At 43.5% G+C, this 15413-nt stretch overlaps 1 protein-coding gene across 2 annotated transcripts in view; it reads left to right on the plus strand.

Moving 5' to 3' along the window:
• Window positions 1-5965: 5965 nt before the first annotated feature.
• MARCHF8 (membrane associated ring-CH-type finger 8) overlaps window positions 5966-15413 on the plus strand; it is a 91570-nt gene continuing 82122 nt past the window's right edge. The window contains exon 1 of one of the 2 annotated variants that reach the window (XM_071563255.1): window positions 5966-6185. The gene's annotated coding sequence lies outside the window, so the exon portion shown is untranslated. The remainder of the gene's footprint in view (window positions 6186-15413) is intronic. The other variant, XM_071563254.1, reaches the window with a different exon arrangement.

Here is a 15413-nt window from a genome sequence, read left to right on the forward strand (position 1 = left end):
GAATTCTCTAACCAAATATTCAGGAACAGGACACTGGATCTTACCTTCTATGCTGATGTCTAGTCTGAATTGTGAAGAACTTGCTGTCTCAGAGTACAGTATGATACTAATCTGGAAGTCTAGAACTATTTTTGAATATTGATAGATTCATAGTTTTACTTATTTATATGTATAACCTGAAAAGCATTTTCTGTCACTGTAGTTTTAAATTTCCTACCATTTTAAAATTGAAACTCTTTTGATCTAGTGTTATGAGAAATAGTGTCTCCTGTATATTCACTATGTTATGCCTTTGTATTGCATCTCCTCCTACTCATCTTTTTTTATCCTTAATTATGCTTGCTGTCCTCCAAATCTCCTGTAGTTTTCAGTCTTCAGTTCCCTGGTTCCCATTTTCCTATACTGTATATTTAACTATTAGGTGCTCAACATACTGTTACAGTGGAAGCGTCTAAAATTGTGATTAAAGTAATAGTTGGTAAAATAAGCCCAGGGTTCTTCCAAGGAGTTCCTGTAGAAATGCTCAGTACTATTAATCTCCCTGTAGTCTGGACAGGATGTAAATAGCATTAGAATATGAAAAAATGTTGGAAAACTGTGTAAGGGGAACATCTAGCCGAGTCCAGCACAATAGCTGTGCTTATGAGGAAGATGATGTGTGAGGTTTGTTGCACAGAACCAGAATGCCTATTTTTATACCTTCACCACATTTGTATGTTGGATTGCATGCAATCTATTTATTGCAGTGGGGAGAGCCAAAGCTGAAGTATTGGCTCCTAAAAGGTAGGCTCAGAAAATGTCATTCTTTCTCCATGTGTATGGGTTTGGGATGAGTAAGTTACTTTCTGTACACTCTTCAATGGTCTGAGCAACGATATGCAGGTGAAGCAGACCAGGCAGATACTTTTTCCAAGTTTCGATCAGTAAAGGAGAAAACTTTTTTTTTCTTTTTTTTCAAAGTTGGGGAATGAAAAGGTGAGTAGGGGAATGAAAAGTCCCAGCTGCAGTACCACCTCACTTCTGGAGAAGCATTACTTGCCCTTGAGCTTCACTTTCTTCTAGTTTGCCTTGAATAAGCATTAAATTTACTGGGATACAAAGAAAGGATTAAAGCACTTATTCCTTTCTTTCATTTGTATGCTAAATGACTTGCAGTGCTATAAGCTTTAATCAAGTGTAACACCTTAACGTTGTTGATTGGATTTCCCCTGAGCCAGGTCACCCAAAGCTAGATATCTAGTTTTACGTAGAGAAATTACCTTAAAAGGTCAGTTTGTGGTATTTGTGAACCTTTTCCTTACTTTTGAGGCTCAGAAAGGAGAGAATACCTATGGATGCTTCTGCAGAGAATACTGTTCGTGAGGCCTGGGTTAGGCTTTATTACTGCAAAAGCTTATCTGCTTGGGGACAGATTGAAAGCTGTATCCAATCTTGTCAGTCTTCAAAGGCACCATCACATGACTTGCTGAAGTCTGCTGGGGTGTGTAGTCATATGCCTGTTTGTCACACCATGCCAGATTAAACCTGCTGCATGTAGGGCTGGCTACAGCCATTGTCTGCTGAATCCACGATGTGCAAGGGTCTTACAGCACTGTACAGGGAGAAAGGTTACAGTTTGCAGCCAGGAATGCTCTTTTTCCTATTGATTTGCAAATGAGACTTTATTGGCTGATGCCACTCTGTCCCAGGGATGGGTTTCAAATTACCTCATCCTAGTGATTTTCCAAGCCCAGGTTTCAGTAAAATATATTTACTGCAGTGTTAATTTATATCCTGCATCTGAGACTGAAAAAGTTTGATAGGTTTCAGGCACTTTGGAAAAACATTTTTTAAGATGTCTCCAAGTCACTTTCTTGCAGCTGGTGGTGTTTTTATTAAAGGTCATAAAAGCTTTAAAATCTGGTGCTTTTCTGATAAAAGCTGATTCCTTCATCAGACTTTGAACTGTGCAGTCTACTGGGTCACTGCTTGCAAGTCACCGAAAATTGGGTTCACAAAGATAAAATATCCGAGAAAGAAAAATGTTTTATTCTGCAGTGACTGCAGCTCTTTAGATATGTTGCGTGTATATATTTGATGAGTAGCCTCCCACATACTTCCTTCTGCCTTAACTCGCAAAGGGTCAGTGCTTTAACGCCCTTCAGTGCTTGTTCAGTGTTTCCTTTATTTGTGTTTCCTTTCATTTTTCTACTTAAATTCACATCAGTTTCTTTAAGCTTCCCAAATACCCTGCTTTTTTCTTCTCCTAACAGAATCTGTTTTATTCACCAAGCACAGGCAGAAAACAGCAGAGCCACAGTGCAGGAAGGAATGACCCCTGGGCTCACCTTCAGTAAAACAAGGTCATCAGAGAACTTTCAGAGGAATGAGGAATTTCCCTTTATTTCAGCCAGTAGTGTGCATACAAGAGAATGAACAGATGGGGAATCACACAGGTTAGGATATGCAGATCGATGGAAATAAAGAAACTGGGCTGACTTGGAATAAAACTAGCAAAGAAAAAGCCTTAGCACATCCTGGCCTGTCAGCAGGCATGTCATGTTTGCATGCAAGCATATATGTGCCTTTGTCTGGATTTAAAGCTTACCAGTCATAAGGATTACATTCTTTTCTTTAGTAGTTGTTTTCCAGTCTAATAGATAGGTCTACAATTTAAAATAATAGCCACAGATTCACATACATACACACACGTGAAAGGAATGAGTATGTAGGTACTTCAGTACGTGAAGCTCTTACACCTGCCTGTTCTTTGCAAAGGGTCTTTTGGAGATGTAGATTTTGGGACTTTATGGTCTCCTACCAGCCCCTCACATAAGTGTGATCTCCTGCAAGACTGGGGAATACTTCAAGCCCTGAGCCCAGAATGGCTATTCTGATTCATCATCATCATCATGGCTCGGCTTCGCAAACCAAGATTTGGGAAGGGCTCTCCCCATGTGGGTGTGCCCTTCCAGCCTGCACAGTGGATTTTTTAGGTGAGGCACAGCGTGCGCAGAACTGGCCCTACCCTTTAACTCCTGGGGTTCATCTGCCATGGCCGAGCGAGCTTGGATGGTGACAGTGAAGTCCTCAGGACTGGAACCCACCGTCCCTGGGATTCCCAGGAGGTCTCCAATCCAAGTACTAACCGGGGCTGACCCTGCTCAGCTTCTGAGATGTGACGGCATCAGGTGTCAGGGTGGCATTTAACTGTCTTCCTATTCTGATTACAGACACACAAATTATATCATATTGCATGGTTTTGTAAAAAAAGCTGCAAGTGTTGCAGTTTCTTAAGGTGCTAACATAGTAAACTGCTGTGGCTCATTAAATATATGGTAGCAATAGTTTTAATTTATATTTTGAAGAATTTTCTCCAGAAAATCTAAATAACTTTGGAGACTCAAACCATAGTAGAATTCTAAAGTAATCCTTAAAGTATTGTGGAGTTGCTATGGAAACCAACATTGTAGACTAAAAAGATAATTATCTGGAAAAAAAATGAATTATGCTTTTCTACACAACTACTTTATGTATTGTCATAACTAACAATGAAAAAAGGTCACAGTTACACAGCAGTTACTTGGATCCAGGGTTTCAGTCCCATGCTGCTTTCCAGGCCTTTGTGCTAAAAAAAGTAAAAGTATTTCTAAAAAGCATGGAGTTAGTAAAAGTATGCTAGATCTGTGCTGCTTCTAGAGAGGATTGTAGTCTCCTGAGCACAGAGGTACTTTTATTGTGTCTTTTGAAATCAATAAAATTCAATAAAATTGAATTTATTGCTGATGGCAAGAAAGGCCATATGTGTGTAGTCACAATCCAGATCTCGTGTGCAGGGCATTAGGGCAGCTCTTTCTGCAGACCCACCAGTATCTTGCTAAGTGTGATATGCATTTCTGGCACATATTCCCAAACTATGGTTTTTGTGTAACTCTGAGCCAGAGATATTCAATTAGCAGAGATGTTCTGTTCCATTCCCATAATTTTTTAAAACTTTGTATGTCAGGTTTTGAACAACACTAGCTGCAAGAATCTGAGATTTCCATTTCGCTAATGACCTTTAGCTTACATATATTCTTTCTTCCCTGTTTTTTAAATTAGCTGCAAATCTGGGGGGGAGAACATTTGCAAAAGCTTAGGTTTACAGTTTCTACTGAGGGCTGTGAGGCATGCACAATGTTCCACAGTAGTGTCTGCTCTTCACTGTTGAGGCTTTAGTACTAGCTCTGAGGTTGTTGCTGAGACTAAGTCAAGAACAGCAATATGTTAAAATACTAGACAAGCTTTCAGGGGAAACAGAGACTGTGGAGAAATAACTGCAAAACACAGGGAAGGCTTAGGTCTGCAAAGTGGTTTATTGTGGCTTTTAATGTCAGGCCTAATCCTTACTTATTCTAGTTTGCCTGGAAAATCTCCCCTCTGTGCGACTGTTTTTCTGTATAATTTCTATTTCTATTGCAGTTGTGTCTACAGGCCCGTTTTCTAGTCTGGCACACAGCACTGAGTGGTGAGCTGTGCTGTTCCCAAAGTGGGATACAATCCTAGCCTGAAAAATAATTTATTAAACAAACAAACAATTCAAACCTCAACACAACAAAATGGATTGAGAGTGTGAAGGAAAAAATAAGCCTCCCTTGAGAAATCCTGTGGCCCCAAGGCAAGCCAGCAGAACAGCTGGAAACTGATTCTGTTTACAAACATTTACTGAAGAGGACAATTGTTATGGTCACATGCAGATTTCCATACCCTGTCTTAAAAGGATACAATCCAAGTTTGTTAACTTCAGTCTACATAGGACTAAATTGGAGTTGTAGATAAACTCTCCTCTTGTCAGGAAGATACACGGTACTCCCTTGGTGGTGCTTCTCCCACCTTCACTACATGGATGTGTTGGGTCATTGTCATCGTGACAATATTTCATCCCAGCTTCTCTGTGCTCTGAAAACCTGTTGTAACATGTAATTTTTCTGTAGGGGGTGGTTGTACTCTGGAAGAAAAAGGGTTACCTTACTCATTTTATGCCTTTCTCACTGTTCTCTATGGGTAGATATAATCTCCCTGGAGTCCTGTAAATTATTCATGGGAAAAAATGCAGACTCCAGAAGATGAAAATTTCAACTAGGTGTAGTGAAAGAATTTGCATGTTAAGTCAAGACCTTTCGTTGTTTTCTGTTTTTTTCTCTTAATGGTATCTTTTTTCTTGTCTGTGCTGCGCTGACAGCTGCCTGTTTCCCTGTTCTTTTTCACTTATTTCCAAGTGGGATAAACATCATGTCTAAACACAGAAAACTCTCACATATTTCCCCCCTGTAAAATTTACCTCGATAGTATAGTTTGCCTATTCCAGCATATCTCAGGAGATCCCTCTTTGGGAAGAAGACAAAAGTATCCTACTTGCATCACCGATGTGTAAAATTACAACAGAGAGCATGGCACCCACATAGAGGTACGGGGCAAACTTCATTAGCATCCTTTCAGTACTCGAACCTTTTTGTTTACATCCTTTTTGTTGTTGACAAATTGATACAGGGGGTGCACAACTAATACAAAACACGTTATGCAGATGTCCATAAGCCATCTTCAGGCTTACAGCATACATAAATTAAAAAAAAAATGGCTCTGAATGAAGTTTAGATGTTGTCTTCTAAGCTACTAAAGTGTGAGCCGTTTAACCCTGAGACGTACCGATATCATCGCTGCCCGTGGCTGGGGGAGGCCGAGGGCACAGCTCAGGACAGCCGGACAGGGCTCGGGCACCGCTGGGACACCCCGCGGGCCCCGTTCGCTTCGCCGCCGCCTGTCGCCCGTCGATGTCCGGGCAGTGCCGCCCCCCCCGCCCAGGGTGCTGGCGGTGGGCGGTGCCGGTGCCGCGGGCGGGGATGGGGCCCGGCTGTGCCGAGCCTGCCCGCAGGGCCCCAGCGGGAGGCGATCGGGAGCCGGGTCCCGGCGCGGAGCGGCCGCCTCTCCGCCCCGTGCTGCTCCGGGCCATGGCGGCGGGGGCGGGCCGGGGCGGGGCGGCGCTCTGACGGGCAGCCCGGCCCGCGGAGCCGCGGTAAACAGGAGCCGGGTGAAGAGCCGGGAGTGACCGGCCTCGTAGGAGCCTCCCAGCGCCACGGCCCGCCGCCTCCCGGCCCCGGGCATGGGCAGCAGCAGCCGCCGCAGCCGGAGGAGGAGCCGCCGGCCTGGGCCCGGTGCGGGGCACCAAGGTAGGCTCGGCCGCCGCCCTGGCCGCGGGCAGCCGCCGCTTCCTCCGCAGCGGCCGAGCCGGCTCTGTCGCCCCTCCGGTGCGGGGTGGCCGGGCCCGGGGGCGGCGCAGGGCGGGCCGAGGCGGGGGCCGCCTGTTCTGGGCGCTGCCCCGCGGCCGCCGCTCGTCCCGGCCCCGCAGGGTCCGGCAGGTGGGCCGGCCCCTGCGAGCGGTGCCGCCGGCGAGCAACAGGCGGCGGCGCCCGGCACGGCTCGGCCTGGCACGGCCGCCCCGCAGCGCCTCGGCGGGGTCACCGCCAGCCCGGGGGTGCGCCGGAGGCTCCCGGCACTGCCCGGGCGGAGGCTCCGCTCGGAGGGTTCAGGGCTGTTCCTCTGTCGCGGGGAGCTGAGGAAGCAGCACATAATTCCCCGGTAAGAGGCTTTCCCACCTCCGCCGTCTTTGTCTGCTCAGCCTCGGCGCGTCTGCTGCTGCTGGCGCTGGGAGCGTTAGTGTTGCTGGGAGGAAACCGACAGCGGACCGTCTGTGGGAAGGGGAAGGGGACCGAGCGTGCACCAGGAGTCGCTTTTGGGTTCACACTCAGTTACGACGTGTAACAGAGATAAGCCGGTGAGAAAACAGCGCACACCTTGTGCTGGGCACAACGTGTACCTACGGAATCGTGAAGCTTCACGGCAGACTCAAAAACAGTCAGAATTCCTTCCTGCTTCCTGGAGCTAGTTGGCAGGCAGAGTAATGCTCGAGTTGTTCCGAACTGTAACACTTTAACTATTCCTCATTTTACTATGCTAAAAGTGCAAGCAAGGTAAGAATTACAGTGTGATAGTGTGAGGACAGTTGGTTCCGAACTGCAGTGCAAAAGGGCACGCAACTCGGGCTCTGCACTTGGTAAAGGATTAGTGTACTTCTGAACGTAGCGAATTTGTGAAATAAACCAGCAGCACAAACATAGAAGGGACAATTTAACTAGAGCTGGAGTGGAGGTGGAAAGAGATCTTGGAGGGAAGATGGGAGTGGAAGAGGAGAGAGCTGGTCTGACAGTAACTCTTCAGCTGAAGCAGCAGCAACCTTAATGAATTTGTGTTTCTCAAATTAGTTTGGAGTAGTGTCAGTTGAGGCTGAGACTGATCCAGTAACAGTCCTAGTAAAAAAATTTCAAGTAAAATTTTTCTTTTGAAACCCTTTCGTAGACCTAAGATACTCTATTTGAAACCTGTCAACACTGGTAAATTTCTGCTGATACAGAGTTCTGCTAAGGCTGTCTCTGGACTGAGATTGTTGGAAGCCTCAATGTTCCTATCTCAAGGAACAGTGTATGTCCCAGCACCGAGGATAATACCTGCTGAGGGTGTTGACATCTTCTCAGGTGTAGCCCAAACCATTTTGGACTCTTTCAAGCATCCTTATAGCTGCTCAGGGAAAGTGAGACATTCCCAAGGATTTGATTCTTCTGCAGTTGCTGAAAATGGTAGGACTGCTGAAATCTGAACAACTGCCCTCTTGCTGGGAACTTTGTGTGACTTAGGTTACAGTCTATTGGGAACTTTAAAAATTAACAATTTACCAAATATTTGTTTTTATGGTGTTGGTTTTTTGGGTTTTGTTGTTGTTTTTGTTAATGTTGGGGTTTGTTTTGTTTTTTTTTTTTACACTTGGCTTTCAGCTAGCCCTAGCCAGCAGTTTTGCTTATAGAGGTAAACTAATTAAAGCTATTTTCTGTTTTGGGGTGTCAAATTGGAAGAAAGGCCTTTTCATGCCTGAGTGTGTGGGTATGTGGGTAGAATTGGTGGAGGTGTCCAGATGAGGCAGTTATGATTCCAGTGCTAGAAAATACACCTGTTTCCTGACAGCTTTTGCAGTCTTAAGTGTTGTAAGGATAGATTAATTCAGCATGCTGGGTGAACTTTTATTTTTAGAATGAGGCGGTTTTTTTAACTTTTGTTATTTAGGTCTGTTGTTTTGGATAACCAGCTGTCCTGTGTTGAGGGTGAAAGGACTCAATCTTCCCAGCTACTGAGGCTGTCACAGGTACTTTGGACAATGTACCAAAGTGTCTTCTGTGCCAGCCTGATTTCCTTATTGCTCTTCCAAACACTGACATTGGTGAGGAAGGCAGACCACTGCAAGGGTGTGACAGCTGCTGGGGAAGGAGTTGTAGATGGTTCTTACAAGCCTTGAATTGAAAGGAAAAACAGTCTCCTGCTATAGGTCTTTTCTGCCTTATACTTCTGTCAGCCCTAGCGTGACTGATGGGTAGCTAGCTTCAGAAAATTGTGAATAATAGAGTGTGCATGGCTGTCTGCTAGGAAAAAAGAAAACAGGAACGAGGTGGGGGTTTTTTGTTGTTTTTTTCTTTTGTTTGCTCTTGTTCTGCCTTCCCTCCTTCCCCCAAAAATGTAAGGAACTCTTGATGCTGTAGAATTGTCTAACATTCTCTAAGAACCTGTAGCTGGACAATAGAAAATGAACAGGCTTTGAAGGAAGGAGCTTGCAGGAACCCTGACCACAACCTTGTACTTTGATTGTGTATACATGTGGCAGACAAACAGTGAATAGCAAAGATAAAAGGAATAGAAAATTTCAAGTCTGGGAAAAACCTGACTTCTAGGGCATAAAGTGTTAGAGGGGAAGTCTTCCTGGGGAACAAGTCATCCAGTTACTGCCTGTTGTAGTTCTTTCTCATTTCGTGTTTGCTGCTGCAAACCATGTAAACCACACATTGAATTCACTGTACTAATTTCATAGTGAGACAGAACTCATGCAGAGTTTACTGGATCTGTTCTGCTGACTTGTGGATTGACTGCAAAGGTCTAGTGGCAGCTTGCTTTAGCATAGCAGAGCTGGCATTAAACTTGCTGGGTGGGCTTTGTTCATTGTGAATTTTCACAGCTCCAGGTTGTTGAAATACTCTTCATTTAGGGTCAGTTTTACTAGTTCTGTTGGCTGGCTTTTACTGAAAACGCTGCTTGCCAAAGGAACTCATAATTTCTAAAACAGATGATCTTTCACTTTTTCCCACAATGTTTCTGTGGGTCTTTTATCAAGGTATCCACATTCATGTGAAAGATTAAAAAGCCAAATAACCGATTACATTGCGTTTGTTAATTCTGAGGTAGGTAAATGGGCAGGAGCTCTTGGAAGCCTTGTCCTTTTGCAATTAAAGGTATACTTTAAGAGCTGTGTTATTCTTAAATTTAAGTCATCACCAGGCAGCCAGACAGTTCACAAATAGCAAGATGACAGCTCAACCATCAGCAACTTCTAGTGCTTGCAATTTCTTTTCCCCAGGGACCCTGGAGGAAGGCTGGCCTTTATTATGTGCCCACCTGATGATGGTGTTTGGGCTGGTCTGGATCAAAGGTATATATAAATGACTGTTAAACTTTTCTATCTTTAAAGTGAGTCCCTCTCAGGAGCTCACATTTGGTACCTGCTGGCAAGTAGGAGAGCTTTGTAGCAAATCTTGAATTTAACCAGAGACCTGGCAGAATGTCACGGTGGATTGAACTCGATTGAAAAGTGTTGGAAATTTTTGATGAAATGCACATATATTACATATATGTGTCATAGGTGGAAAATACGAAAAGGTTCTAGAATTGGGGCTGAGATTTTCCATATTTAGATGAAATAAGAACAAGCAGAAGAGGAGCACTTTATCCTTGGAGAGTCATTTAAGGATCCCAGTTGTAAACCTTGCAAAACATGAAGCCAAAGTTAACACAGAATATAAATATTGTATACTTTGGAGGTAGGTAAATCTTATGTATCAGTTAGGTATGCCTTGATATCTACCCCTTAAAGTTTCTGTGTCCTTCAGAAGGCACGAGGGCAGAGTACATGTCACCAGTCCAGTCTGCAGGTGAGACTGGTCATGAATAACTGTGCCGGAGTTTCTCCTTGGGAAAACAGGCATTGAATTTAAGAACATCGTATAACGGGTGACTGAAAACCACTAAGGCTGAGTTTGTCTCCCAGGTTTAGTCATAGCTTCAGTAAGATCATATGTTTACTCACCTTCCAGGATAAGAAGTTCATTACAAGGAGTAAAATTGTTCCCAGCTGTTCTTCCCTGTGCAGGTACCTGGACTTCACTCATGTCCTGGAGACAAGATGAGAAACATTTCTCTTTGAATCAAAGGACCAGTTGGATAATACAGAGGGGAAGGAAAGAAAGATAGAAGGATCTAGGGTGAAGCAAAATTAATAGGGTTTAAGGTTGCACACAAAGTTGCTAATTTTTTAAAAAGTGTACAAATCCTATGTGCCTTCCTTCCCTCAAATGTACTTTATTTTTAAAAAGTCTTTCAGATCCTCTTTAGTGTGTGTACTGAGCCTGCAAGGAACAGTGTATGTAGGGAAAAAAACCCCCAAGGTTTCCTAATAAACAGCTAGCCTTCTCCTGAGTCTGATCTGCTGATTGTAATGACCAGAATAATTTGTCACTCAGACTTACCACTAATAACGCTGTGTGAGGAGGGGAGATGTGTTTCTGTTGCCGTTGCCAGAGTTGGGGTTTGAGTTCTGCTTTCTTGTTACACAGGACTTTGCATGGGGACAGCAGTGAGGGTTTGCATATTGCCATGACACCTAGCACTGCCTTCTAGACATGGCATTTGGGTAAATTTTGCCTGTAGAGGATCATTTGAGTAGCATTAACTGAAAAGGAAGCAACAGACTTGCTGTGTGCAACCTGCCCTACAGCACCAGTTAAATACTGAGAAAGTATTCTGTCAAATCTTGCTACTGTAAGCACTTCTCTTGGCAGTGGGGCTGAATCTGGCCTCTTTATTTCCTAGGGAGAGGGAAGGTGGTGCCATGGGAATAATTGGTAGGAGCTACTGCTCCTCCAGTTACTCTAGGACTTACAAAAGGGATACCTTTGTTTAATGTCATTTGTAATGTCTCTCAAACGATTCTGTTGTAGAAGAGCCTCCTTCAAAACGAATGGGACCTGTAGCAAGACTAAGTCTTCTCTGCCTATTTACGTTTGCTTTCACTGCCACTGGCTCCTTGTGTCATCCAGGACAGAGGATTAATCTCTCTGATCCCTCTATTTCTAGTTGTAAAACCGCAGTGTGCTATTGAGGGTGATTCGCTACTAGGCCAATCCTGATTATAATCTCTTGTAACTATGAATGCATCAGTCAGAAGAGGAAGGCTAATGGAAAGATGAGGCATATATCTGTGTATGGGGGTGGTTTTTTTCTGTGTATATATATTTATGGGAAGATTGGATCAGAGTACCAGAAGTGATGCAATACAGGGCTTTGCCATTGTTTCATAACACAGATCATATTATAGAAAGAAATTCTTGTAAATGCCTCTGCTTGCCCTATCTGAGTGTAGTTTTGTCTCCTTGCAAGTTTCCCATGGTCTCCTTCAGAAAACCACTCTTAAGGGACTTGCACTTAATAGTATGATGAATGCTGCCTCAACAGAAAGTGAAAGTTGGCAGTGGCTTTTCGGTTCATCGTAAGCCTAGTGAAGTCTGATGTACCGGAGGAATCTGAAGAGCATTGGGTAATAGTTTGTTATAGGTGATGACAGAGAGGAAAACACACATGGGAGCAATCAGGCTCTTTCTGAAGTCAACAGTAGGCTTTGGTTTTTCCTTCCTTTCTGGTAAATGAAGAGAGTTCTCCTTGACTTTCTGCATCCAAAACCTTGTCCTTTTAAATGTGATTATTGTTTTGGCTTTTAGGGTAATTTTCATCTTGACCTTGCCTACCAAAACTGAGCTAGAAGTACCAGGACTAAGAAGGACAGTTGTCAGTGTTTTTTCTCTAGCACAATCTGTGACCATTCATTTACACTGAAGCTGCTTCTACAAAATGTTTGTATATGTGCATGTATGTAATACATAAAAAGCAGGTAGACTGAAGATTTGCAGGGGAGCTGCCACTCTTTGACATTACAAGTGATCTCTCGATGAAAGGGTTTTTTTATACCAAACAGTATAAATGCATTGGGAACTAAATGCTGTCTTGTGTCAAAGAGAATAAAAAAATCTGCTTCACTTTAAAAAGAAGAGGAAGTTCCCTTGCAGCTAAAGGGTTTTTTGTGACAAACAGGAAATCTGAATCTTTTTCCTGCTTATGGCCTCAATTTTCTAGTTTAAGCTACTTCACCTGTGCATATGTTAGTTTCTTGCAACTCAGTTGTCATCTGTATCATAGTTTTTTGTTAGGTTCTTGGATTTAAAAAAAAAATAACCTTCTTTCTAAGGGGAAGTGGGGTTATGCAATCACACTGCCAGTAACTTCTGAATCTGTTGGCTAAATGTCACATATTTTCTGGAACTTTTAATGTTGCAGGAAGAAGGGAATATAAATTGCAGTGTCACAACTGAGAGCTGCAGCTTCACTCTGTGCCAAAGCTAGTGGAGATTGCACTTTTTTAGACACGAGATAGGTCACATAGGCCTTTATGAAACCTGCAACCACAGGATATCAAATTGTAGAATATCAGACTGTGCTAATCCTGCAATGGAATGGCCTTCTTCCACTGTAAGCACTTCTGAAAGCCTAGGAGAAAAGTTTAAGTATTGTTTCTAAATTAGAGCTGGCACAATGTAGCAGACTCTTCCAAGAGTTAATGTTTGATAATTTAAGGGGGTGGAGGGAGGAGAGATATCATTGTAAAATTACAGGATTCTTGTCAGGCTAGCCTGATCTTGGGAATTAGTCAAAAACAGTAGCAGATTTGTTTAAAATATGGAAGGGAGGTTTTAACTTTGCTCTTGGCATAATAAAGCAGAAGCCAATAAAGTGAGATCAGATTTTAGCCTTCTAAACGCATTGGTGTTCTTATGTAGTGTTTTACTACTGTAGCCTTGAAGTATCTTGTAGCCTTGGGGCATGAAAACTGTATATTGCCTTTTAGCAGTTCCTTTGTGTGAGGCACTGTATGTTGTTTCTGTGATTGGTGTGACAGAGATGCTCAGCTATTTTGTACCCTTAATCTTAGGCTCAGACTTGATGGGAGGGATAACTTCTGACTAAGACCACTAGAGTTAAGTCTTTGCAATTCTGCAGAAATATTCACCAGATTCCTTTCATCACAAAATTCAAAAGCTTCAAAGGTCTTCATGTTGTTCTCTACGAGCTGCTACATGTTTTAGCAGGTGTGTGAAAAGGAGTCCTGACCTAGTACACTTGTGGAGCTCTGCAGCTCCCAAGGCCTTTTAGAGGTGAGATTCTTTTTGTGTGCCTTTCTGGAAGTGTAGAAAAACTGCACTGTTGTGTTTTCCAGGCAAATCACTGAGAACTACCAACTCTTGTGTTTTCCATATGGGAAGAAGTTCAAAATTATTCCTCTTTTGACCTTTCCTGATCTATCTGATTACTTTCTTAAATGAACTTTTTTGACTTTCTTTCTAGTGAGGCAACGTGCAAGTGATACATTAGAAATGCAGCTTCAAAGCAGCAGGAGAGCCCTGCCAGAGCCCCTGTGCCTTATGCCAGGGTTGCCTAAGTGCTCCTTGCATTTAACCCCTGCCCAATAAGGCTGCTTTTGAGATGCTCGTAGTGAAGTGTGGAAGCATCTCCTCTATGTATGTATATGCCAAATGAAGCAGAGTAAGTCTGACATATGCTTTGCACTCTTTTAGTGATGTTATTCTGCTCAGGATCTCCTGTGGTCAGTATTTGGTGTTTTGGGGACCCTGAGGCACTTGTATCTGCACCAGGCCTAGGCTTTTTTTCACTAATGGTGTTGATGTCAACTTCTCCAACCCCAAGGCAAGGATCCCAGCTCAGTTGCTGTTGAGCACGTGTGATTCAAGATAAGATTTCTCACTCACTTTCCTTTGTTAGTGATACCCTGTCGAGCATAGCATCATGTGGTCCTGCTGCCTGAGAGCAAAGAAGCTGTGACTCAGTATCAGTTCCTTATATAGAAAGGGAATTAGATACATCATGCATTTTATTCTTGGCTGTGATCTTCCATTGTGTCTGTTAGACATTTGTTACGGTTGTTTGCTTTCTCTGTTTACTTGAGCTCTACTTGTCAGCTGGGACACGTATTCAGTCTGTCTCATCCATCTTTGATCACCTGCTGGGAAGTTTTTTCATTGGCGTGTTCTCAGTGCAGTACTACAGGTGCTTTGCATAGACATGGTAGGGCTGTGATGCCCTGCAGGCATCCTGCTAGTTGGCTGTTTGTCAGCTGCCTTTTCAAGTCCTCCTTAGCTGCTGTATTAAGGGTCTCTGCATTTGGCTTAGCCTGTCTTTACTGTCCATGCCTTGTGCAGGTGTTGTGAGAGGAAGCTGAAGGGATGGTTCTGCTTCAGCGTGGATTCTCTTCTCAAGGAACGTGTGTTTGCCAGTTGTGCCTTGATGCTTTATTATTGTCTCCTTTTGCATATGACACCCTAAAACATCCGCTTATCCCTTGTCACACAGTTTGCATTGCTGCTTCTGTGAATAAGGGAGTAGAAACTCAGAGAGCTGATGATCCAATCCCTGACTGACTGCCTTTGAGCTGTATCCTGTATGGCTCATGTACAGGTCTCCATGGTTGATGTAATCTTAACTAACACATATGGGAGACATCTGATCCAAGAATAGAGAATTTAATAAAGATGATGAAACTGTTGGGTTTCAAGTCTGAAAACAATTCTTGCCAGGAGGGGATGGGAATGGAAAGCAGCTTGACTGTACACAGTGCATCCCACCAAGGCCAGTAGCATGGACATGCTACAGCACAGGCCTGTTTTTCTGAGATGCTGTTTATCCTGTCTCCAGTAACCTCTCTGGGTCAGGGAGAGTTGGCCAGTTTCTCAGCCAAGCCTTTCTTCTGTGGGCCTTGTTTTTCTTCCTGTATTGTAATTTGCCAGAAAAAGAAAATCTCTAGCAGTGTAAGTAATGCTTTAACCTGGTGAGGAATAAAAAAGCACGTTATGCTGTCTCTGGGCCTTCTACAACCCCTTCAATAAAAGATGGTACTCCAACATGACAGCTGTCGGAGGGGTGGGTTACTTGAGCTTGTATATGCCTTCACCACTGATGTGTGAAGGTGGCTGTGCCATTCCAGATGTCTTCATCTCCTGTTACCATTCTTTCTAGGCTTTGACTGAAAAACTTGGGGATGTTAAGAAGGCCCTTCTTGGGTGTATGTTGGCTTCTTTCTCTTTTCTCTGCAAAGATGATTGATAAATGATGACTTTTGAAGAGATATAAATATTGGACATTACTGTGTAAAATGTAGTCTTAGGAAAAGCAGTGACGAATTT

This window comes from Pithys albifrons, chromosome 9 (assembly GCF_047495875.1).
Source record: "Pithys albifrons albifrons isolate INPA30051 chromosome 9, PitAlb_v1, whole genome shotgun sequence".
Taxonomy (NCBI): Eukaryota; Metazoa; Chordata; class Aves; order Passeriformes; family Thamnophilidae; genus Pithys; species Pithys albifrons.